The sequence below is a fragment of the Lissotriton helveticus genome, chromosome 6 (genome assembly GCF_964261635.1).
Source record: "Lissotriton helveticus chromosome 6, aLisHel1.1, whole genome shotgun sequence".
In the NCBI taxonomy this organism is placed as follows: Eukaryota; Metazoa; Chordata; class Amphibia; order Caudata; family Salamandridae; genus Lissotriton; species Lissotriton helveticus.
Genome location: NC_136067.1, coordinates 1,613,191,321 through 1,613,217,068, shown reverse-complemented (window position 1 = coordinate 1,613,217,068; position 25,748 = coordinate 1,613,191,321).

The window sequence follows — 25,748 nt, the reverse complement described above, 5'->3', positions numbered from 1 at the left end:
TCCTTTTATGTTCACGAAAGCATACTCTCTTTCTAGTAGACATAATCCGGTGTTTTGGTTAATTTATATGTTATTGGGTGACTTGTGGTAGGAACTTGTGATAATGCATTTGTCAAGCATAACTTTAGATTCAGGCGCATCCTTTACCAGCAGTCGCAGGGCAGGGGGAGTCAGTATTAACAAGGCCATAGACAGAGCCCATCCACTAACGAGGCGTAGCCAGTTCCATCAGATCTATAAACTGAGCCTGTAAGAGCAGTAATAGAACAGGTTGAGTTAATTTCAGGGTAACCTTAGACAGAGCCCATGCAGCAGTGATAGGTCAGGCAGTAAGCACAGCTATAGACTGAGCCTGTAAAAGCAGTAATAAGGCAGGCTGAGTGAATTTCACTTTAATCTCAAAACCTGTGCAGCAGTGATAGGTCGCGCAGTAAGCTAGGCTATAGGCTAAGCCTGGACCGTTAGGTCAGGCAAGCCTGCACTACCTACTCAATCCCACTACAGAGAGCATGGCGCTGTGGGCCAAATCTGTGCTGTCTGCTTGCTGCTGTCAGTGCTCTGTGTATCAGAGTGAATAAGCAGAGGTGGGAGCAGGCTGCAGCGAGTCACCTCCTCAGCTGAGAGACACACACACACACACCAAGCCTGCCTCCACAGAGTGTGCTCTGCACCAGGGAGCAGCCACCTATCCCTGTCAGAGACAGTTCCCTACTGGTTGCAGTTCTTCAAAGCACCCGGGGTATAGGAGCAGCACATTTTTATTATATTTAATTTTCTTGTCAGCCTGCAACATATTTTAAGAACCTGTGTTTGGATTCCTTCCGTGCGAGTCTGATTTCAACATCTCAAAGGAGCCTGGGAGGGCACACACCTGAATACAAGCAGTGATGTGATGGCAGAGCCGAGTTACCGACCCCATGCTGCCTTTTAATGGCAGTGCCACTTCAAAGTATGGGTGGGTGGAACTCCGCTGAATCTCGCAGAGTTTTTAGGTAACTGCAGAATTCCGCGGAGTAAAACTGTATGAGTTCCGCCCACCCCTATGAATTCCAGGCCCTCCTTCAAATGATTTTGATATGATTTGGCCCTTAGGAACTAGGTATGAGGGTCATAATCAGGAATTGGGTCCTGTATTGGCTGTGGGAATGGTGAGACATGATCACTAATTATACATCAAATATTTTCAAACTTAAGCTATTTGAAAACATGCAGAGGCATATGGCGGGTTTAGTTCTGTGGGTAGTATCAAAGGATGTAGAATTTAGAAAAATATGAGTTGGAATGATATCATTTACATAGAAAAGAAAGAGCAGTGAAAATCTATGTGTTGAAAAAAGGTTGCTTACCAGACATAGCTAACATAGAAAAGAAAGAGCAGTGAAAATCTAAGTGTTGAAAAAAAGTTGCTTACCAGACGTGGCTAACATAGAAAAGAAAGAGCAGTGAAAATCTATGTGTTGAAAAAAGGTTGCTTACCAGAAGTGGCTATTATGAGTCTGCAAAATAGGTATATGATCACTTAATATGGAATAGAAATAATTAGCTAAGAAGCAACTATAATGTAGAGTATCAAAAGCTTACCCTTTCTTTAAGTAGCATCGCAGTCAATCTCACCAAGCAGATTGGTGTGCCTAATGTCAAAGGGTGAAGAGCTAGGGTGGATCCCATTGGGTTACTTGGTTGAAAAACATCCTCAGGGCATTTGATCCATGGTTAGTGCAGATTTAGAATACTAACCACTATGGCTTGCGCTTGAAAGATGAGTTGTGGGCACCTTGCTGGCAGCCATAAGTGCAAGGCACAAGGGAGCTGAAAGGAAAGTGGCGAGTGGTTCGAGCCACACTGGATACCTAAGGTTACTATTTGAATGGTGTGGTGTGTCTCCTAAATTGGTAGGTATAGTTTGTGTGTGTAATAACTGGGGGTAGATTTTGCACCTGGTTTGCATCACAAAAGTGATGCAAACTGACACAAATGTTTATTTGGAATTTTCTTCACAGTGTAAATGTGCTTTCCAATAGAACGTTGCATTATAGTAAGGCAAAGCAGTGCCTTGTGCTACTTTGGGTCAAGGCAGGATTCCATAGGTGGTACATGGGTCTTCCCATGCAACCACCTATGGTTTTTGATGCAACGTCCTAGCTACTCTCAATGGTATACAGAACTTAGTGCCAAAAAAAGAACACTTCTTTGAGGCAAATGTTAAAAATCAGAAATCTTTTCTTTTCTATAAACTTTTCCAACTTTGCATGTGTGCTGCACTGTGCAAATGGGGCACATTTTAAAGTGTCTACTAATGGTACTTTGTACTGCAAGGTAAACCTTGAAATCTTGAAATGTTTAACCATGTATGCCTCCTCAATCCAAAACAAAGCCTTTACTGCTAAAATCACATTCAACATACCAAGAAATCCTATACTAAACATTAGGGGGTTTATTTACAAGCTCTTTGCACCACTTTTGCGTCACTTTTAACATGGGAACAGTGACGAAAAAGTGGCGCAATGGGCTTGTAAATAGGCCCCTAGATATCTACATTTTCGGTGGTGTTGAGAAAGCAAAAATTCACTTTACTCTTTTTCAAACTGAGCATTAAAACGTCTTCGTGATCAGTCCAAAGCGCTTTTCTATAGGGCATATTGTCCGAGTGGTTCGTCGAACTTATCTCTCTGCAGTGTTAGGTTATTTGCACGAATGCGATCCCTTCCCCTCTTTGGCCGGTCACTTGTATTCCATCATTTATGTGTTACACTGCAAGTGACACCCTGCGGTGTGCATGTTGCCTTCAGCCTCTTGCGTGTAGCTTATTAAACATGCATTAACCATTACAGCTAAGTGCCCTGACATTGTTCACTCCTGTATATTTCGCATGCCAGTGGGGATGAAAGCTATTCTAGCAGGGTGTGATTTATCTGCCAGACAGTGAATGACTGGCACCGGGCACAGGTCCTCATTACCGCATATCAAGTCATTGGCATTTGTCATGTGCTGGGAAACATATAATAAGTGTCACCCACTCTTACCACACCTGCTATCGAGCAGCAGCTCCCTGCCAAACCACCTCTTAATTCTGTGCCAATCATTCTGGAAGAAAATGGATGTAGTTTTTGTGCCCATGAATTCGTTAACATGTAATTGCTGCATATTTCTGAGAAGTGTGGACAGAGGGGGAAATACAATGGAGAGAAAAGACAGCACATTCTCTCAGGTCAGAATTTTTCTGCTCAATGCATTCTGAGGTAATCGCTGCTAATAGAGAAGGCCGGAAGTGAACTAATTTAGAGAAAAAGTTTTAAAAAATACTATTGTTTTTAGTCCTTGGGAGTAAACGCAGTTTGTTCTCTTAGTTATTTGTTAAATGTGCTATTTCGTGTTTTTATACCATCCTCATTCATTTTTCGTTTCTTATCAAATTCATCGCTTTCTCAGTCGTAAATAACGACTACTAGTCAGGCAAAGCGCACACCATTAGGATTCTAAGGAACACTCAATTTTGAACTGCTGTTGTCATTCTTGAATGTGAGAGAATACATGGGATTCTGCAATACTTATATAAAAAAAACAGTCTCTAATTTCTTTATAATATAAATAGTCATAAAAACCCTTCTCCAAATTCTAAATAAAAGGCGACGGGTGACGCATCCAGTCACCTATTATAAAGAAATGACAAATGTAGTAACTTTTTACAGTTGAGTCCTGACGTCACAATGCCTGCTGAAAGAGCCACCAGGCAGTGGAAAAAGCAGAACAGGTCGTGGATCATAAATCAAGCAACAGTTTAAAGAAGGAACAAGAAAGGTGGGTTTTCTATCTTGTGCTCTGTGTTTCTAGCTGTACAGTCACAGGCAAAAACGAGATATTTATGGATTTTTTTTAATTTTTTGCGCTCCTTAGGTAATTACATACAAGTTAGAATCTTTATACATGTTTCTATACAGCCTGAGATACTGTGCCAAAAAAACGGACTTGCATTAAATTGATATCTTTTTGAAACAAATATCTAATGAATGTCCAACAGCTGTTTTTGATGTGTTTAACTTTACACTAGAGATTCTATTTTTATTCTTAGTGCTTGAAAACATGCTCTCTCTTTCATATAACAGACCTATGCATCATGGACTTAAGTGGTTTGCTGGCAAGGTGATGGCATGACAATCTATTATAATGAATAAGGTACACCCTGCTGTACATGAAAAGGTTATTGCGAGTCACCTCAGGGTTCCATAACCTTTTAAATGAGCTCAACCTTCGGCGTCATTCCTTTATATGGCCATGAAATTTCTCAGAGTCTTGAAATACCCTTACCAAGTACAGTGGGGGATACTTTATCTCATATATAATAGGTCAGTGGTTCTTAAACTGTTGGCTTCTGTGGATCCCAAGTAATCATTACTGGGATTTAGGGACCAGCAATGAAACATTACTGAAATCAGGAGACCCCAACCGAATCTTTAGTGGAATCTGAGGATGCTTGCCTAAGCAGTTTAGATGATTTGAGTCTAATAAGGTGTGTAAAGCATGAGCAAAATCATTTGATTTCCAGTCCAGAGAATGGAATATTGAAACTGGTGCATTTTGCATATATTGTGATCCAGGAAAATATTTTCTAACACACTTGTATTATTTGTGGCTACATTTATATTCCGCTACGTAGGTGTGACAAGGCACCACATGCGTTTGTGGAGGAGTAGTTCACTATTCTGTGGGAGTGTTATGATTGGAAATATTATGTAACTTGTGTGGCCTAATAGGCCAATAATTTAATGTTGTACATGAGGGCCAGAGTTGTGTTTGCATAGTGATCTACTCCTGAATTTAGGCATGATAATGAAGCCAAAAAGAGTGAGGGATATGACAATTGAGTATTAAAGATGGTGAATGGCATGGTAGGGAATGGGTGAGTGCATCATGGCCTTTGTAGGAAGTGTTTCATGTCATTTATATGTGGTAGAGAAAGCTAAACATTATGTTACTACAAGTCTGAATTTGTGCATAGGTAGCTTTTTTAAGAAAAGAGTACGAAAGTTATGAGAATAGACCAGGGGCGGCTCCTCCGCTATGGTGCAGGAGCATCGCCCTACTGCTTTTAAGCAGTGCACTGCAGAGTAAAGGGAAGATAAAATGATAATAACTTTGATTTATTATAATTTTATGTTCCCTGCTGCTTTGCGGGTGGGCAGGCCTGCTCTGCTCTCGGAGCAGGGCAGGGGAGTAGTGGTTTGCCGACTCCTAAGTGTACAATGCCTGTTTGGTCAGTCCTCTCGGGGTGCCCAAACCATTCATGCACACTTTCCCTGTTCTCCATGCAGGCTGAATTACAGTCTTCATGGAGAACAAGCCCAGGCTCCCATTCCCTGGTTGAGCGTCAAACCAGGATGCTCAAAACCAATCACAACGCTGCATTGCAGTGTTGTGATTGGTCAGTGGGGCCTGGGCGCTTACCAATCGCAGCGCTGCATTGCAGCCTTGTGATTGGTCACAAGAGCCTTTTCTGTGCCTTTTCTGTCCCTGTGCCTCGGTCTGATGAGGAGAGCAAGAGCAGAGACGCGGGACCAGCGCGGCAAGGTAAACATTTCTTTTATTATTATTTTTTTTACTGTCCACCCTCACCCTGCACCCCCCGCACGTGCCCGCACCCACCCCACCACCTGCGAACCATGCCAGCTGCCCCTGGAATAGACTCAACAATAAGCAGATACTTACCATTTTACAACGGTCTGCATGATACAGTTGAAACTACATTAAGTGCCAACCGCCCTTTGGTGGTGCTTTGTTCCTTTGACTGATGAAAGTCTCTGGAATTCCCACAAGGGTGGTAGAATAGCAACCATGGATGCTATTTAGGGGTCGTCAGAGGTAGGAGATTCTACCTTTGGTTAGCGCAATGCAATGGAAAGCCAATTGCCTTTGTGGCCCTTTGATTCAGGTACCATGAAAAACAGAACTGATTTTATTGCTCAAAATAATTAATTTATGTATTTTCTACCTAATCCCCTTCAAAAACAGTAACTGCTCCTGGTGGCTCTTGCTGGAAAGTCCACAATTCAACTTGTGACTTTCAATTTGTCTGAACCAGCTGGGGTTACGTAGCAATGCATTTAAAAAACCTTCTTGGTATCTGACATCACCAAATATAAAAAGATATGGACTGCAGAGTCTGGATATTGCCTATCTTTAGGTCTGGGTTAAAGATAGGTTTAACTGTCTAGCCAGCCTCATTTTTCCAAAAAATAATCATACAAAAATACATATAAAGAGCTTTCAATCAACACTCTTTCAACATTGGTCTGTTGACATGTGACACAAATTATACTCCTTCCCACTACTGCCGTTATTGGAATGCCTTTACTTTGACTGACTGCATTTGCCCTCGCACTTGTACACCTACACCTAAAAATAGTTCCCCAAAAATAGAAATTGTTAGGCCCTTGCACTTCTCAATGACAGGATGTAAGGGACACCTAGTGACCACTAGTGTAAATGTAGATTCATGTAAGAATTTCAATACTTTTGCATTTGACTTTTGATGGACACCTAGTGACTGCTAGTGGAACTGCTGCTTGATGTAAGAATTTCAATGCTTTTGCAATTGATTTGCGAGGGACACTTAGTAACAACTTGTGGAACTGCACCTTCTTGAAAGAAAATAAATGCTTTTGCAATTGACTCGACAGGGACTTGAGGATCTGCAGCTCAAGGCAGGAATGTTGAAGATTTAGCATTAGACTTGAGAGAACATCTAGCAACAACTTCATGAATGACCGATTTGAGCATGAATATATATAAATGACTGGGTATGTAAAGTTAAAATAATCTTTCCATAGGAAATGCCTTTTTTGTGTTGCTGATAACTTTGCCATCGTTTGACGAATCTCGACTAGGGATGGGCGGAACTTGCAGTGTTGCACTACCCAGAATTCCACGAAGTTGCATAAAAACTCAGTGGAATTCTGTGTAGTTCCGCCACGCCCTACTTTGTAGCTGTCTAGGTAGCCAGGACTCCATGCAATGACAAATCAAAAGAAAACACCCAAACAGCACTTCCGTACCTGGGGAGTAGCAGACACAGTTGTCCACTGCCTGTACTTGTGCAGCTGGACAGCACTCTCGCCTGGCTGCAGAAGACACCCAAGGGCACATTGGAAATTCCTGGGGAAGGGTACACTGTGTCAGTTCTGTGAATGAGTAGCCCACACCCCTGTTGGAGCTGAGCTAGGCAGCACCCTTGGAGTCTCCGCACAGCTTTAACAGACTCATCTAGGAGGCGACTCATCTTTTCACCCCCCTGAGACAGATAGGTGTGCGCCATCGAGTTTAGTAATATGAAAACATAAGGTAATTGGCTTCCCATTATGCACCATATATTAATTGACGAGGCTATCATATGCCAATGGGCACCGCGTGCCTCACTGCACTATCAACTTCACCACAGTTTTGCCTTGTGTGTATGCAGTAATTGTTTCTAAGCATGGCCACTGCTGGCAGCAGAGTCCACAGAGAACAATAAGCGGGTTTGTCCAGTATCATACAAAATAGTCAATAAGGAAAATTCTATTTCAAATTCAAACTTTCTACCCGCTTGACTGACTGCTCGACCCCTTTGTTGAGTGTGGGAGTCTCCCCTGCAACTACAAGTCTGTCAGGGACAACCTTTGTTTATAACTTGGCCCAGCCAGACCAGCCTTTCAGGTGGACTTTGCTGCGTATGACTCTACCCTAACCCTGCAGAATTCCAGAAGTCACAGTCTGTGAGCACCGGAGGATCCAGCCTCATTGACCTCACAGACACTCTCAGCTGCGACCCCAACTCTGACACCACATGACCCCTGACGTCAGCGGGTCACTTGTGCTGTGGGACAAACAACACACAGAAAAGCAAGGGGGCTCACTCCTGTTATCTCCACTCTAGCATCCCACCAGTACAGCTTCCTACCTCTAGCTCCTCAGAGCTTGGGGCGCCTTCCTACCTGCTGCTTGGGCTCTGGAGGACCTGTGCCTCCCTGACTTGCTGCGTCAAGGCTCGCAAGGAAACAGATACCTGTTTAATCGATGGCTCTTGAGGTCACAATCAAATAGTCAAACTGTGACTACCATCGGGCATTGGCTAACAAGGATCCGGCCTCTTCACTCACATCCAAGATATCCATTGGGCAGCATTTGTGAGTTGTGATGAAAGTAGCAATTCTGTAATGCTCTCTGGTTTCCCAACTATTTTCTGACAATACATAATGTGAAGTGTTTTTTAGTGCAGACACCTTAGAGGGTTAATACATATGCTGCACAGACCTGTGTCTAAACCTTCCGGGCGCAGTCTGCAATCCATGTTATATGACTCAGTGGGTTATGGTGCCTGCTATAGTATTCAAAGTGCAACCTGCATGTCACAGGCTCCAGACCAATAGCTCTATGAGTCCATGAGCCTGCTGGGGAGAGCTCTGTGTAATATTGACTTTATACAGACATGTAGATTAGCAACAGATTCCATTGCTGCCGCTGCGCAGGTATATCCTTAACTGTAAGCCCCTGTTCCCCCCACCACTTGCCACAGTCCAACAATAAATGCAAATAATCATGCAATGTTACCCCCATCTCCCTCTTCCTCCTTTCTTGTTGTGTTTGGCTTCCAAGAATGCTCAAATTTCTTCGTCCAGTGAGTGGATCATGACCTCACATCTTTCCAGAGGAATCGCTCTGTACCGGTCATGGCTTACTTTATTAATGCTTTGACATGAAAAAAGAAGTCGTTATGATCTGCTTCATTTAAGTTGTTTACTGAACTCTGGGTGGAAAGGGACAATATCACTTCCTGATTTAGATTTAAAAGATGTAATTTAGTAGGGGTGGGCTGGCGCCGGTAAACTCCGTTCCACGGGAGGAAGAGTTTTTTCCTGAATTCCGCGTTCCAAGCGGAGCACGGAGTAAAAAAAACTTTGCAAGCTCCACCAGCAGAGCGGAGTTCCCAGCCCACCCCTAATCTCCACAAAATATTCCCAAAAAGTGCTACTCTGTGATTAGTTTGCACATGGAAAGTCTCAGGGTGATCTTTCAAGTGGGGGCTAAGAGAAAAGGGGGTACCCAAAACATATTTTCCCGAGTAATTTTTTCATAGCCCAAACTGCTTAACAAATTTACACTAAATTTAACAGAAAGCTAGAACTTGGTACAGAAAGATTGCTTTTTTGTGGGGTTGTGTAAATCTAATAATTAGTTTTTGAGCAATTAGTGATCAAACAAATTGTATATATAGGGACGTAGAGACTCTGTGGTTCTATAAGAGCTCCTGCTGAGATCTGATTGGCGGCCACCATTTCAACAAGGAAGTGGTGGAAGCCAGTTTAGGAATCAAGACTTAGTCCAGAGTCCTAAAAATGCAACATAAGACATAGGTGCAGGCTAGGGATACCCTGACACCCTATGACTGATGGCGGTGTCTCAGCAAACGTTTGTGACTCCACTCCCTGAGCCTGATTAGGCCCCAGGGACCATATCTCTGGGGCTGTGATTCAAATATAAAGGGAGGGAGACTGCACCCCCTCCTTGAGCCTTTAAAGGCCCCAGGAACCACATTCCCTGGGGCCAGCTCAGTTACTCTGTCCTGGTGTTAGAAATGAGGTCTCCAGTTGGGAGTGGTTTGCACCCTGTCCAAGTAGGGACACTCATTCTAGCCAGGGTAAGGGAGTCAAACAGCTAACATAACCCCTGATCACCCCCTTGGTAGCTTGGTACAAGCAGTCAGTCTTATCTTAGAGGCAATGTGTAAAACATTTGCACTCCCACATACATTAACACTGTGAAAACACTATAAAAGGAGTCCACACATGTAAAGCAAAATGGTCAATATTTCTCTGAATAAAAAGACCAAAACAACAGAAATCTAACATACACAACTCAAAATATCACCTTTAAAAGGTTAAGCACGTTTAGTCCATAGGAATAAATGGATGATTTATTTAAACTCAAAGTACCGTAGATGAGTCACAAATCAAAGACAGTGCAAAGGGCAAAGGGGAGGTGAGGCGCCGGAAAAGCAAAGCGATGTATCGGTTCCTTATTACACAGGGGAGGTGATGAATCAGTTCCTTACTGGCAGGAGAGGTGATGCGTTGGTTCCTTACTGCTAGGCAGGGGAGGTGATGCGTTGGTTCCTTACTGGCTGGGGAGGTGGAGCATTGGTTCCTTACTGTCAGGGGTGGTGAGGTGTCAGTTTCCGGACACGTAGTCTTGGGTCCTTACTGCGTTGAAGTGTTGATGAAGAGTCGGCATAGAGAGACGATGAGTTACAAATCCAGATATGCTGGGGCTATGCAGCAGTGGCAATGCAGGTGCTGCGTTGATTTCGCAGCCACAAGGCAGGCGCTGCATAAATTCTTCAGCAGCAAGCAGGTTCTGCATCAGAATCTGGCGGGTGCTACAGACGTCTGTGACATGGTGCTTGGGACTCACGCTGCGGTGATTTTTCTAACGTGGTGCGACAGCGTGCTGGGGCCTGTGGCGAAAGCCATAGTCGATGCTTCCAGCGAGAACCACGCTTCTGTACAGGCAGTGATGAAGTATGGATCTTTTGCAGTGATGCATCGAGAAAACTGGCGCTAAGAGTTGATGCATTAATTTTCTCCTTAAGATCACCAGGTTACACTTCCAAGGGTTCAGGAACTGGATTTAGCAACACTTGGAAAGTCGGCACTCTCAACAGAAGAGCCCAGACACTGGTAGGTGAAGTCTTTTTGATGTCCCTGAGGCATCTTAACAGAAGGCAAGCATGCACAGGCCCTTGGAGAAACTTGAAAGCAGGATGTAGAAAGCAAAGCTCAGTCCTTTTACTCCCTGGACAAAAGCGGCAAGCAGCAGGCCAGCACATCAAAGCAACAGGTAGAGTTGCAGTCCCTCCTATAGCATCCAGTGTTTCTTCATGGCAAAATACCCTCAATCCAGAAGTGTTCGGATTTTGGGGTGTCAGAGGTTCAATATTTATACCCCTTTCAGCCTTTGATGTAGGTGCACTACAATGGAAAGTCTTTGTAGCACACAAGACCATGCATTTCCCTGCCTTGGCTCCTGACACACTTTAGGGGGGTGGAGACAGCTATGTGTAAAGACAGCTACAGTCCTTTCAGGTGTCAGTTACTACTCCTCCCATCACTCTGGCTCAGGAAGGCCCATCAGCCTGGTGATGGGCCATCAGGATATGCAAGGCACACCTTAGCTCCCTTTGTGTGACTGTCTAGAAATAGAATGCAAAACAGCCCAACTTTCTGCTAACCCAGATGTACATTCTATAGACAGGCAGAGACACAGAATGGCTAAGCAAGAAAGTGCCCACTTTCTAAAAGTGCAAATAGAACAATTGATGGACAGAATGCTTAACAATGTCAAACATTCACCTCAGTACACAGATCCGGGCCTAAATTCGTTGTTTTTGTGGTCCCCATGCCAATCCAGTTTAAACCCGGCCATATGCAAATCAATATTGACACTGCTTCCTGTGGGAACAGTCCAGCCCGAACTGTCAGGCCAGGTCCTCCCCGGACCAGAAACAAACATCCTGAGGACTGGTTTCGGGGTATTACCCCTCATCAGCTAGGGTTGCTTGACTCCTACGACATGGATAGTAATGGGTGCCATGTCTGGGTATGCCCGTCTCACTCGGGGTGACAAATGCAAAAAGAACAATTGATGGACGGAATGCTAAACAATGTCGAACACTCACCCCAATACAGATATCTGGACCTAAATCAGTGTTTTTTTGCTTCACATGCCATTCCAGTTTAAACCCAGCCATATGCAAATCAGTCTTGACACGAAATTCTCCAAGAATATGGCCTGCTCTGCTCCGCTCCTTCCCTGAAAGTTTGGGGGTGATTCGTCAAATGGAGGCCGAGAAAAAAGGGTGGTCCCAAAACGTGTTTTCCCCATGCAATTTTCCACAGGACCTTTAGCCAGGGCTACAGCCCGAACGGCTGAACGGAATTACACCAAATTTGGCAAAAAGGTAGAGTTCGGTTCGCAGATGACCCTTTTTGTTGAATGGTGTAAATCCGTTCAGTAGTTCCTGAGAAAATCATAAGTAAAATCATAAGTATATCTATAGGAGCTTACTGTAGGCTTACTGTAAGCTTACTGTACTCTGTACCTTCCCGAGCACGAGCTGATTGCTAATTGGCTGTCAACACTCCAAACCAGGAAGTGTTGGCAGCCATCTTGTGCCTCGGTAGTGTTCTGATTAACTCAGATACTCTGTCCATCACCACCCCCTTTTTGAAATTATTTTGGCCACCATGAGTGTGGAAGGGTATGCTCAGACGTGAGTCCCTTGCTCATTGCACCATCAGGATTCAAGCAAGCCGGGCCGAAGACGGCTGTAATGCCAGAAACCGGTCCCCGGAAGCTTGTTTCCTTTCCAGTGAAGAATTGGCTTGGTAGTTTGGTCTGCCCTGTTCCCATGATGCACTGGGCCAGGGACAGACTAATTTGCATATAGCCAGGTTCTGAACTGGGATGGTGCAGTGAGCTAAAAAACAGTGATGGATCAAGCCCTGATCTGTTGACTGGGTAGGAGTGTTCTGATTAACTCAGATACTCTGTCCATCACCACCCCCTTTTTGAAATTATTTCGGTAGAACCGAGGCACAAGAAAGCAGAGAAACATACGTGGAAAACACAAAAAGGGGGCAGGGTAGAAACACCCTGACCCCCTAGGCCTGCTCATGGGGTCCCACAAGGACGTATGTACGTGAACTCCGCGAAAAAAAAAAATCTGGTCTGCTTTTGTAAAAATTAGCCCCCGGGGGGACCAAATCCCGGGGACAAAATGATTAAAAAACTGTGTGGGGGTCCCAATCCCCCCACACTGACACGGGGACCGCCACCCCCTGGGGCAAAGTAATTGTGATTGCAGGGGGGGGCATAGATCCCCCCGCAGCCCCGGGGACTGCCACCCCACGGGGCATTGTTATTAGTGATGGGGGCCTCTAAGGCCCTCTGAGCCCCGGCGACCGCCACCCCCGGAGCTTTTTTTCTAAGTATGCGGGGGGGCTCACGGCCCCCCCACAGCCCCGGGGACCGCCACCCCCCAGGGCTTTGTTTAAAAAAAAAAAAACTGTTGGGGGGGGGGGGGCTCAAGCCCCCCCACACTCCCCGGGGACCGCCACCTCCCCAGGGCTTTAATATTGAACATTGGTGGTCCATTACGGACCACCACCCCCGGGGCTTTTTTATTTTGGGAGGGGGGCCACGCGGCCCCCCTCCTGGAGCCTAGTGTGGCCCTGGGGACCACCACCAGCCCAGGGACAGCTCCTACAGTGTCCCGGGGTGTCTACCCCCGGGACACTGCTGTTTGGTATGGTAGGGCGGGAGCTTTGCGGCTCCCGCACTACCATAACAAACTGCTTTTCATCAGGGAGAGCAGCATGTTAGCTGCTCTCTCTGACGAAAAGCAATATCGGCTCCCGAAGGACACGGGGAGCCGGCTAGGACCGTGGAGGCTTTGGGGCTCCTCCCACGGTCCCCAACGTTATATTTTAGCCCCAGGGAATGGGGTCCCCGGGGATTAGAAAAAAATTAGTAATAGACGCTTTTTTTTTACAATAGATTTACGGTACTCGTACCATGCACGTACGTACGACTAACGGTGCAAAGTCTGTAAGTCATCCCATAAGCGTACCTAAGCTAGAAAAGTAAAATATTTTTATATATTTATGAAGTGTGTGTGTTTACATGTTGGGTGGCTCTAAAAAGAGCCCTTGTGTTTATTGGGAGATTTTAGTACCTACAGGTAAGTACCGATGCAGAGTCTAAAGTTCAAGAGGAAGACTCTGTTCCCCTCATCTGTAAAATGTACACCATCTGTCCTATAGATGTCATGCATATTGAAGCGCAGATTGTTATGGTAAATGGACCCCCTTCTATAGTCTCGGAGAAACCAGAAACAGATTTATTCACATGTTTCCTAGCTTTCTCAATCTGTGGACAAAATTGATTGGACCAGTTACATTTTTGCCTTTGACATATATTAGAATAGACAAAGGTAGTTTTGGGAAAAAGTGACATCAGTTCTGTAAAGGTGTCCTTCATAAACATTTCCAGACCTACCCCAGTAAAAGTGCCTAGGTCATTGCCACCACAGTGCACAATTATGAGGTGAGGGTGTTGGAGATGCATAAAGGATTTCACCAATGGCGTCAATTGATGCCACTTTAACCCTCTCTGTCCAATCCATTTAATGTCTACATTTGGTAAACCTAGTTATTTGTGAATTTCTTTATATTGTGCGTACCTTTTACTCCAGAAAATATAGCTGTGTCCCACAATCCACACTGTAAGCATGTTGAAGAGAGGTCTTGATGCACTCAGATGGTCTCTGTAAATGAAAGGGTAGTTTGAAGATTTTCTTTTTCTAAAATGGTGGATAAGTGGAGTTTTGAAAAAAAGCAAAGAAGTGATTGGTTGTTTGAAATGTTACTAGGTAGAAAAGTAGGGTGCAATTTTCTGTTTTTTAAAAGCCTGTCATTTATTGGTTAAGAAAAAGTGATAGAAAATAATATTATTTAATATAAGCTGGTGTATTGAGAAGTCAAGCACACTTGCTGTTTTGATTTGCAACAATGTATGATGAACTTTTCACCTGTGTTGTCAGTAAGGTGTTCTCTGAAGTGTTTCTATGGTAACTGGCAGAACGTGGTTGGGTTGAAATTTTTGCCAGTTGGAAAAGGTTCGAAAGTTCAAACAATAGAAAAGTGTGTTTCATTTTGATTTAATGTGGGAATACATGTGATTTGTTATTTATTTGTATATGTGTGTGGATTGAATGTGTAGATTGTCAGGAAATGTTTGCTGTTTGCTATAGGACTTTCTGATTCTCTTGGGTTAGTTAGGGGGTTTTACAATGATCCCCAATGTCTATTTTTTTTCTTTTTTTTGGTTTTGTGCGCTTACGGGATGACTTACGGACCTCGCTCTGTACTCGCACGGTCAATTTTCCATAAAAAATAAAATAGCCTCTATTACAATTTTTTTTATAATCCCTGGGGACCCCATCCCCCCCACGGTCCCAGCCGGAGAGCCGGCTGGGACCGTGGGGTCTTTGGGGCTCCCCCCACGGTCCCCAACGTTATTTTTTAGCCCCGGCGGATGGGGTCCCCAGGCATTATAAAAATTTAGTGATAGAGGCTATTTTTTTTTTACGGTAGATTTACCGTACGCGTACTATTCTCGCACGTACGACGTACGGTGCGAAAACTGTAAGGAAAAAGAAAAAGTCAATTAAAAAAATATATTTTAAAAATAACTATCATGTTTATGTGTTTATGTGTTGGTTGGTTCTAATGATACCTTTTGTATATATTGGTATTTATATGTAAGTACTTATGCATAATCTAAACTTATTGAGCAGCAGTGTTTTATAGAGTGCTGAACTTTTGACCTTTGTTGACAGTTAACCTTTGCATGATCTGCTAGGGGTAGGGTGGAAAGTTATGTCAGTTGGAAAGGTTTGAAATGTTGAATGAAAATGTGTCTTTGGTTTTGAATTATTGTGTGAAGGAATTTGATTTGTTATTAATGTGTATATATGTGTAAATTGAGAGGGAAAATGTGCCATTTGTTTGGTTCTGCTGCACGCCCTGAAGCAGAGAGATTCTGTGTGAGGTTATCTGCTGTGTGAGTGGCATTCTTCTTAATCTTCCAATCAGTTTGTAAGGTGAGTTGATTACTTGTAAGGGAGTGTATGTGTTGTATTTTATTTTTAGTTAGAGTAATGTGTATTCCTGTAAAGTTTGTAGAACCGTATTCTGAGTTTCTCTGCATTTGGATAAGTATTGTGATAAAATCATTTGGTAAGTTAATGTGTTTAGTTAGTCACCTTTGTGCAATAAAGTGCAGTACTAAAAAATGTAGAATGTGTGCTGTCACGTTTTTAGTTGTAGAATATTTAATAGTGTTGCTTCTGTAGAATTAGGCTTGTGTTATATATCTACAATTTTGTAGTCAGTATACATAGACTGCTGCATACACTCTTGGGCAGATTTACAAGCCCCTTGGGCCTCTTTCTTGTTCTATTGTGTTTCATTTTTCGATGTATTGTGGCCCAAAGAAATAATGGTCCAAATTGGAAATGTATTTGGAAAATCAGTCAGGATTCTCTACTGAAATGTAGTGGTCATATACATGGAATGTGTTTAGTCGCTAAAATGTTTTAGTGTGGTAAATGTGTTTTGGTGAAATGTATGGTTTAATTTTTTTGGTCTAAAATCACACTGAGTGTCTGTGAAAATTAAAGATTTACAATTGCTCCTTTTTCTATAATCTCCGCTGTTTCTCTTACAGTCTATCTCTCTCTGCTTATAGTGTTCTCTCTATTCTGATATTTTACTTTATTTCCTTATTTTAATTTGTCTTTCTTCACAGTGCCATTTTTTTTCATACTCCCTCCTGTCCTTTTAGCCCCCCTCTGTTCTTATTGTGTCCTTCTGTCTCCTAACAGTGTCCCTTCTTTTGATAGTCTTTTCTTTGACCTCTTAATCCTCACTCTCTCATCATATCTGTCTCTTAATAATTTTCACTCAGTGTACATAGACTGTTGCATACACTGTTGAGCAGCTTTACAAGCCCCTTGGGCCTCTTTCTTGTTCTATTGTGTTTCATTTTTCAATGTAATGTGGGCCACAAAAAAATGGTGCAAATTGGAAATGTATTTGCAAAATCAGTCAGGATTCTCTACTGAAATGTAGTGGTCATATACATGGAATGTGTTTAGTTGCTAAAATGTTTTAGTGTGGTAAATGTGTTTTGGTGAAATGTATCGTTTACATTTTTTTGTCTAAAACCACACTGAGTGTCTGTGTAAATTAAAGATTTACACTTGCTCCTTTTTCTATATTTTCTGCTGTTTCTCTCACAGTCTATCTCTCTCTGCTTATAGTGTTGTCTCTATTCTGATATTTTACTTTATTTCCCTATTTTAATTTGTCTTTCTTCACAGTGCCATTTCTTTTCATACTCCCTCCTCTCCTTTTAGTCCCCCTCTGTCCTTATTGTGTCCTTCTGTCTCCTTATAGTGTCCCTTCTTTTTATAGTCTTTTCTCTGATCTCTTAATCCTCCCTGGCTCATCATATCTTTCTCTTAATAAGTTTCAGTCAGTATACATAGACTGCTGCATACACTGCTGGGCAGATTTACAAGCCCCTTGCGCCTTTTATAGTGAATCCTCTGACCTCTTATTTCTCCCTCCCTCATCATATTTGTCTCTTAATAATTTTCACTCCGTATACATAGACTGCTGCATACACTGTTGGGCATATTTACAAGCCCCTTGGGCCTTTTATAGTGTATCCTCTGATCTCTTATTTCTCCCTCACTTATCTTATCTCTCTCTTAATAATTTCTACTCAGTATACATAGACTGCTGCATACACTGTTGGGCAGATTTACAAGGCCCTTGGGCCTTTTATAGTGTATCCTCTTACCTCTTATTTCTCCCTCCCTCATTATATCTGTCTCTTAATAATTTTCACTCAGTATACATAGACTGCTGCATACACTGTTGAGCAGATTTAGAAGCCCCATGGGCCTTTTATAGTGTATCCTCTGACCTCTTATTTCTTCATCTCTCATCATATCTCTTTCTTCATAATTTTCACTCAGAAAACATAGACTGCTGCATACACTGTTGGGCAGATTTACAAGCCTCTTGGGCCTCTTTCTTGTTCTATTGTGTTTCATTTTTTGATGTAATGTGGCCCAAAAAAATAATGGTGGAAATTGGAAATGTATTTGGAAAATGAGTCAGGATTGTGTATTGAAATGTAGTGGTCATATACATGGAATGTGTTTAGTCGCTAAAATGTTTTAGTGTGGTAATTGTGTTTTGGTGAAATGTATGGTTTAATTTTTTTGACTAAAATCACACTCAGTGTCTGTGAAAAGTAAAGATTTACACTTGCTCCTTTTTCTATAATTTCTGCTGTTTCTCTCACAGTCTATCTCTCTCTCTGCTTATAGTGTACTCTCTATTCTGATATTTTACTTTATTTCCTTATTTTAATTTGTCTTTCTTCACAGTGCCATTTCTTTTCATAATCCCTCCTGTCTTTTTAGGCCCCCTCTGTCCTTATTGTGTCCTTCTGTCTCTTTACAGTCTTCCTTCTTTTTATAGTCCATCCTCTGACATCATATTCCTCTCTCTCTCATCATATGTCTTTCTTAATAATTTTCCAGTTTGTATACATAGACTGCTGCATACATTGTTGGGCAGGTTTACAAGCCTCTTGGGCCTCTTTCTTGTTGTATTGTGTCTTATTTTTGGATGTAATGTTGGCAAAAAAGTAATGCAGGAAATTGGAAATGTCACTGTTGCTTTGTGTATGCTAATGCTGTGGGATACCACAGGTACCCCTCGTGTGCACCCTCAATTATACCTGCACTCTGGGGGTCCGCAGGGGGCCCCCACAGTAAAGACCACATGTCTTTCCGTGGCGAAATCACTCCTTCGGAAAAGCAACTGCAGAGGCCCATTATGATATGTCTGGTGGTGTGTATTAGACACCTCCACTATATTAAACCCTTTCCGCACTGGTTGCAAGGCAACCAGGTCAGAAAAGCGGTGAATGGTCTTTCCAACCGCTGTAGATTCTCCAGCCATGCAAATATGGCCAGGGGTCATTCTGGTAGAGTTGGCAAGTGGATTGCCCTTGCCAGGCTGGTGGTGGGTACCGCCAGCCTGGTAGGGGAAAGCTGCCCGCCATCCTAATGGGTCCCTTAGTGTCTGTTTGTCCTTATTGTCTCGTCTGTTTCCTAATAGTCCCACTTCTTTTTATACTCCCTTGTCTAACTACTTTTTATACTTCCCCCCATGTCTCCTCATACTCTGTGTCTTTCTTCTATTCCTCTCCCTTCTCTCCTCATACTGTCACCTTTCTCCTTATACTGCTCATTATCTCTTCATATTTTCCAGTCTTTTCATTCTATATTTATCTCCTTATACTGCAGTGTTTGCTCATATCGTCTTTTCTATTTATATTTCCTATTGTCTCATAGTCCTCTTTCTCTTGTTGTAAGTCCTTCTATTTTCATTCTCGTATGTTTGTTGTCATAATATCTCCTCTCTTCTTATAAATTATATAATAGTGTATTTGATATATTTATTTTTCTAAAGTGAAATATATATTTTTTATAATAGATTGTTTTCATCACCACTGAAAAAAATCATTATGCCTACAAAAGTAGCAAAGGAGAAACAACGCAAGAAAGCAGATTATTTAAAGAGAAGGGAACTACAACATTTTCCTGAACAACAATGTGTTAACAAAAAGAAAAAAAGTCCTGGTAAGAAAACTAAGACTTTTTTGCGAAGATTGTCAATCACTAATAGTAGTGTGCGCAAAGTAAAAAATACAATCACTGTTTCTGTTACTAAGAGAAAAGAGAAGAACCATGGAAAAACTTCTGAAAATAATATAAATAGTAAAAGAAGAAAAAATCAATATGAGGTAATACGGAAGAAGATGTTCTATAATAGAATTTTGAAAAACGTAACTAAGTTAATAAAGTATTGTAAGAAGAAAACTGTATTTCATAAGAAGAGGAAATGTATTGTGAATGTAATTGAGAAAGCTTTTGAATTAAAAAAAAATGTTTGTTTTAGTAATCAATAGAATTCGATCACTTGATAAGCCAATCCATTTAATGAAGAGCAAAAGTAAATGGAGAAGAGTAATTAATAGAAGTAATTTTTCTGAAGTTTTTTTGGGTGAATGGAAACATAGTTCAAGTTCTAAACCTTTTTTTAATGAGGAGAGTTATTTTCAGAGTAATAAGTCGTTGCATGCAGTTGACACCATAGGTCGTGCTTATGAGGTTACAAATGGTTGTCCTATTGAGAAAGAGAAAATTGTTCCTTGAAATGTAGAAGAGATGTTAGAGACACCAGTCATGTATTGTACTGGATCCGCTACTACTTGCGGCGGATTCTCCCCAAACCTGTCCCTGTTGTCAATTACAGATTCCCTCTCACCTTAACACCCCCCCTCTGACGAAGCCCAAGTCCTACTCATCCAAATCCTTTTCATTTGCCCTCATAAATGTTTGCTCGCTTAGGAAACATCGGCAGGATATAGCCGACCTGATGGAGGACAACAACTTAGATATGTTATTTATGACCGAAACCTGGATGGACAGCTCGTCCGAGCCAGATATAGTAATTGCAGTTCCTAAAGGATTCTCCATCCATAGATTGGATAGATCACGCAGGAAAGGTGGTGGGATCGCTTTTATTGTACGTGACTTGTTCACTGTTAGAACCAACATGATCCCCCTGCCATCCTGTGAAGCCCTGCAATTCTCCGTCAATCTGACCCCCCTCTGATAATTTTAAAGGGATCCTTCTGTATCGTCCACCGGGATCAAGACTTGGATTCATTTCTGATCTCAGGTCTATTTTGGAATCATCCGCTCTTGACAGTTCCTTTACTGTCCTCGGTGATTTTAATTTCCACTTTGATAAAATGGAGGATAAAGACACTGCTGTGTTCTTAGGGGATATGACCACGTTTGGTCTACCCCTATTGGTCAAATCACCCACGCACGATGGCGGCCACACCTTGGACGGTATTTTCTCCAATTTACATAATCTACATGTCTCTCAAATTCTCCCCGTCACTTGGTCAGACCATCATGTTATCATGGCGTCACTAACCCCTCATTATATAGTTGCTCCCCTACCTCCTTTCAATACCCAGGAGGCATTCCAGGCTTGGAATGACATTGATAGCTCCAGCCTGGAAACCTCTTTAATTACTTCCATCCCTTTTCTATCAACTGACCCTAATACTGCCACCACTCAATTTTATGAGTGGGTGGGTTCGGCGGCTTCTTCGCTGGTTCCGATCAAACAACGATCCCGCAATAGATCCATTCCATCGGCCCCTTGGTATTCTGCAGCCTTAAGAAAACAAAAACAACTGTGCAGGCAACGGGAAAGGCACTGGCGGAAAGACTACTCAGAGGTGCTTAAAATAAAATATAAAGAAACAGTTGTCAAATATAAAAGCATGATTGATGAGGCTAAGAAAATATTTTTTAGTCATAGAATTGAGATAGCCAAAAACTCAAGTAAAACTTTGTATGAGACCGCCAAGCAGTTAGCTGGCTACTCTTCCAACCTGACCCCACTCCCTTCACAATCCCTTTGTGATGCATTAGCCAGTTTTTTCTTTAGCAAAGTTAACGATATCTACTCTGCCTTTGCCAAAAAAGCCAACAGTCCTTCTAACATGCTAACCAATACACATGCTGGACCCATTCTTTCTCAATTTGCAGAAATTTCCAGCTCTCAGGTCATGGAAATAATATCTACCATTAGATCAGGTTCATTACTGGATCCATGTCCATTCAAAGTTCTACTTCCGGTCATAGAAGTGGTTCTTCCTGCTATTTCATCTATATGCAATGCAATGTTTAGCACCGGTATTTACCCTGAAAGCCTAAAAAAAACTCTTATAAAACCACTTCTAAAGAAACCAAACCTTGATAGGGATGAACCTAAGAGCTACCGGCCTATTGCTAGCCTACCAGTTTTGGCTAAAATAGCAGAAAAAGCTCTGAACAAACAGCTCTCCGCCTTCTTAGAGCAACATCATTTACTTGATGAAACCCAGTATGGTTTTCGCCAATTCCATGGGACGGAGACGGCTTTAATTAAAGCCGCGGATGACATCAGAATCATCCGTGATACTGGGGGCACAGCAGTCTTGATACTGCTTGATTTATCAGCAGCCTTCGACACGGTCGATCATGTTACTCTGATCGACCGTGTCGAAAACTTGGGTGTTCAAAAGACTGCCAGCAAACTTCTGGCCTCTTTCTTGGCCGAAAGAACCCAAGTAGTCTCACTGGGACCCTTTCATTCGTCCACCTTGTCTCTGCCATGTGGAGTACCCCAAGGCTCATCCCTAAGTCCGACACTTTTCAACATATATGTGTTCAGACTTAGCCAATGTCATTCGGGCTTATGGGATGAGCCTTACATCCTATGCAGATGACACACAGTTGGTCCTCGCCATCAAGAATAATGGCGATAAAATAGCAGATGATCTTAAATCAGGTATGGTAGCAATTGGGAGTTGGATGGCCTCCAATTGCTTAAAGTTAAACTCCGATAAGACGGAAGTAGTCATCTTTGGACCACTATCTCCAGAGTGGTCGTCCAATTGGTGGCCATCTTCATTAGGTCCCCCTCCTGAGCCTGTCAGCAAGGTGAGGAATCTGGGTGTCATTTTTGATGACCGCCTCACTTTTCATCCACACGCTAATCAGATTACCTCCTCAGCCTTCTTCAAACTGAAACTTATAAAAAAAATACTCCCTTTTCTTCCAGATAAAGCTGGTAAAACCCTGGTCACTTCCCTAGTACTTTCCACCCTCGATTATTGCAATGCCTTATTCCTCAATGCACAAGAAGGAGTCTTAAACAAATTGCAAATAATACAGAACTCAGCTGCCAGGCTTTTGGGAAAAATTCCCAAATATCAATCTGCCTCGAATACCATCAGAGAGCTACATTGGCTATCCATCAAAACCAAAATAAAGTTTAAGACTCTATGCATTGTGTATAAGGCCATCCACAATCTAGGACCTGCCCATCTTATCCACAATCTGATTCCCTACTGTCCATCTAGGACTCTACGTTCTTCTAGCCTAATCGATCTCGTGGTCCCCCGCACTAAAACTGTTTCATGGGGTGACAGAAGATTCCTGGTATCAGCTCCAAAGTTGTGGAATACTTTGCCTCACGTGATCAAAGCCAGTCCATCTCTCTGGTCTTTTCGTAAGCAACTTAAGACCTGGCTTTTTAATCAATAGATTCCGCTTTTCCTATTAGGGTAATTTAATTCAGATACTTAGCGCCGAGACGCCCACGGGCATTTGCTTGCGCTTTAGAAATATCAAAAAATAAATAGCTGATGAAGTATTAGGGAGAAGGCCTAAAGCTCCAGTGTTCACTTGGAATTGCAGTAATATTTGTAGTGTACGGCAGGAATCTATTGATTTTTTACGCAATTTCTTAGGTAACTATACTAAGAAAAGTGTTAAACAAAAGATTAAGATGTTGCAAGGATTAGACCCTTGCAGAGTGAGAGAAAATACTGGTTTGCAAGGACATTCTTTGGCTTGTCTTTCTAAAAAAGTATGTAGAAGTGTTTTTCACCGTTTCAGTATATGTTGGCAGTACATCATACTGAAATGAGGAAATTAGTCAGAACGTTGTATTATGCAAAAAGTCCAGCTCTAATGTTAAAGAAGTTGAACAGTGCTCTTTTGCATGGATCTGTGTCAGATGTAAAGAACGTTTGTGATGAAATTCAGGTTAGTTACTTTGGTGCAGAAGAAGATAGTGCAGAAATTGATACGTTAGTAGAAGGAAATGTAGAAGAGAATGTACAACATTGCAGTACAGAAAAATTTGAGCAAGAAATTACAAAGTTCAATGTGATTTCAGCTGAAACACCAAATTATTCTTGTATTTGTTGTCGACGTACTCATAATAAAAATCAGACTAGGAATGTTGATTTGTATTTAAAATGTGAAAAGGAAAATAATAAGGAGTGGATGGAATTTGTAACTTATTTGTTGGTAGAGAATACTTGGGTTGTGATCAGTGTATTTGTAAATATTGTTATAACAAATTTGACGAAAATAAAATGCCTGCTAGAGCTGTGCATAATAATTTTGAGTTGATAAAAATTCCTTCTGAACTGGTGGATTTAAATACGTATGAGTCTATTCTTATTCAATGTGTGCATCCTTTTCAGGCTATTGTTCGTATGGAGCCTAAGACAGGGAAATTGCCTCCTTCAGATTTACAGAGAGGATTAAAGGGAAGAGTTGTGTATTTGCCATTAGATTTAAAGAAAAATATTGAAACAGTTGGAGTAGAAAATGTAGAAGATGAACCTTTAGTTATTCTTGTAAATGGCGTACCTACAAAGAATAAGAAAATCTGGAAGGAATTAGTGGATGTTAGGAAAGTAAAAAAGGTAATGTTGTATCTGATGAAAAATAATCATAATTATAAAGACATGTTTATGAGTGAAGAAGAAATAACTGTAGAAGAAGATAGTGACTTGCCATCTCGACAAATTGAAAAAGTGGATGTGTCCAGAACTGAAGAAATATATGAACATTAGTGTTCATCCACTGCATTCCAAATAAGTGATGGGGAATACTATAGAGTTAATCCAAATGAAAGAAGCAAAGGGAAGTCCCATTAGTGTATGGGAAAAAAGCTTGGAAGCTCGTTGTTTCCCTCATTCGTTTCCTACAGGAAAAGGAGGACATATGATGACCGACCTGTGCAGATTCCTGCATCTGAATTCCAGACATTAAGATTGTATGCAGAAGATCCAAGATTTCGATAATGTATTCCGTATTTGTTTCATCTTTTGTTTGAGAGTGATTTGTCTGGACCATATATTGAAAACAGGTGTACATCTGCAAAATGTTTCGCCAAAGGAATTTATGGATAAAGTACACCAGAAAGATAATGTTTTGGAATCTCAGCTGATTAATCTCATGGCATGTCAGCGTGGTACTAATGAGTACTGGTACCGTCGTCATGGAGAACTTAAATGTATGTTAAGGAACTTACCGCCTGATTCATCAAGCAAAATTGCGCTCGCAATAGCTGCGAAAATGGTATTGCGGGCGTAACTTCCCCAATCGGCATTCACCACGAAAATAGCGAAGTCGCAAACACATAATAGCGAATTCGCAAATAGATTCGCAGAATCCCGGCAGGAGAGCATTAGCGAATCGTAAAATGCGACAAACCACGGATACTGCGAAAAAAATTGCGAATTCGCTATACAATCGCAATCGGTAATCATGAAAAATCGCAAATAGCGAAAAACCCCAAAATCGCTGTTTGCGATGCGCAAATTAAGGACAACCCAAAGCAGGTGGTAACCATAAAAGCCATTGAAATTTTTTTTTTGAAAAACCGTTGGCCAATCAGTAACAGGTGCAGGCCTGACCAAACACACATAAGGAGAATCAGCAGCAGCATTTGGAGTCTCACAATGCCAGGAATGTACATGGTGGTCAGGCGGCGAAGGCTACAGCGAGCAGCACGGAGGAGACGCAGAATCCAGGACAGGATATTCCGCCAGTGGGTCACCCTGCTGGGCCAAACCAGAGAGCAAATATATGCAAAGTACCGCCTGAATGGGGAAATGATAATCCAGCTAATACAGGACCTTGACCCCCTGATGCAGCACCCAACAAGGCGGACCAATGCCGTGCCTACACATGTCCAGGTATTGTGTAGCCTGCACCTCCTGGCCTCTGGGAGCTTCCAGGGGATAGTAGCGGTTGCTGGGGGGATATCCCAGCCCACCATGTCTCGATGCCTAAGGAGTTTCCTTGACGCAATGCTGACCCAGCTACACCAACACATCAAATTTCCCACCAGCCAACAGGATTTGGATTCGACCACGCTACAATTCTACAATGTTGCCCATTTCCCACATGTGATAGGATGCATTGACTGTACCCACATCGCCATCTGCCCACTAGCTGCAACGGAGTACATGTACCGCAATCGCAAGTCCTACCAGTCCCTCAACATCCAGATGGTCTGCAATGCTAAGACATACATCACGGACATAGTGGCACAGTACCCAGGGAGTACCCATGACTCATTCATATTCCGGCACAGCGGCCTCCACACACGACTGGCCAGGGGAGACTTTGGGGAAGG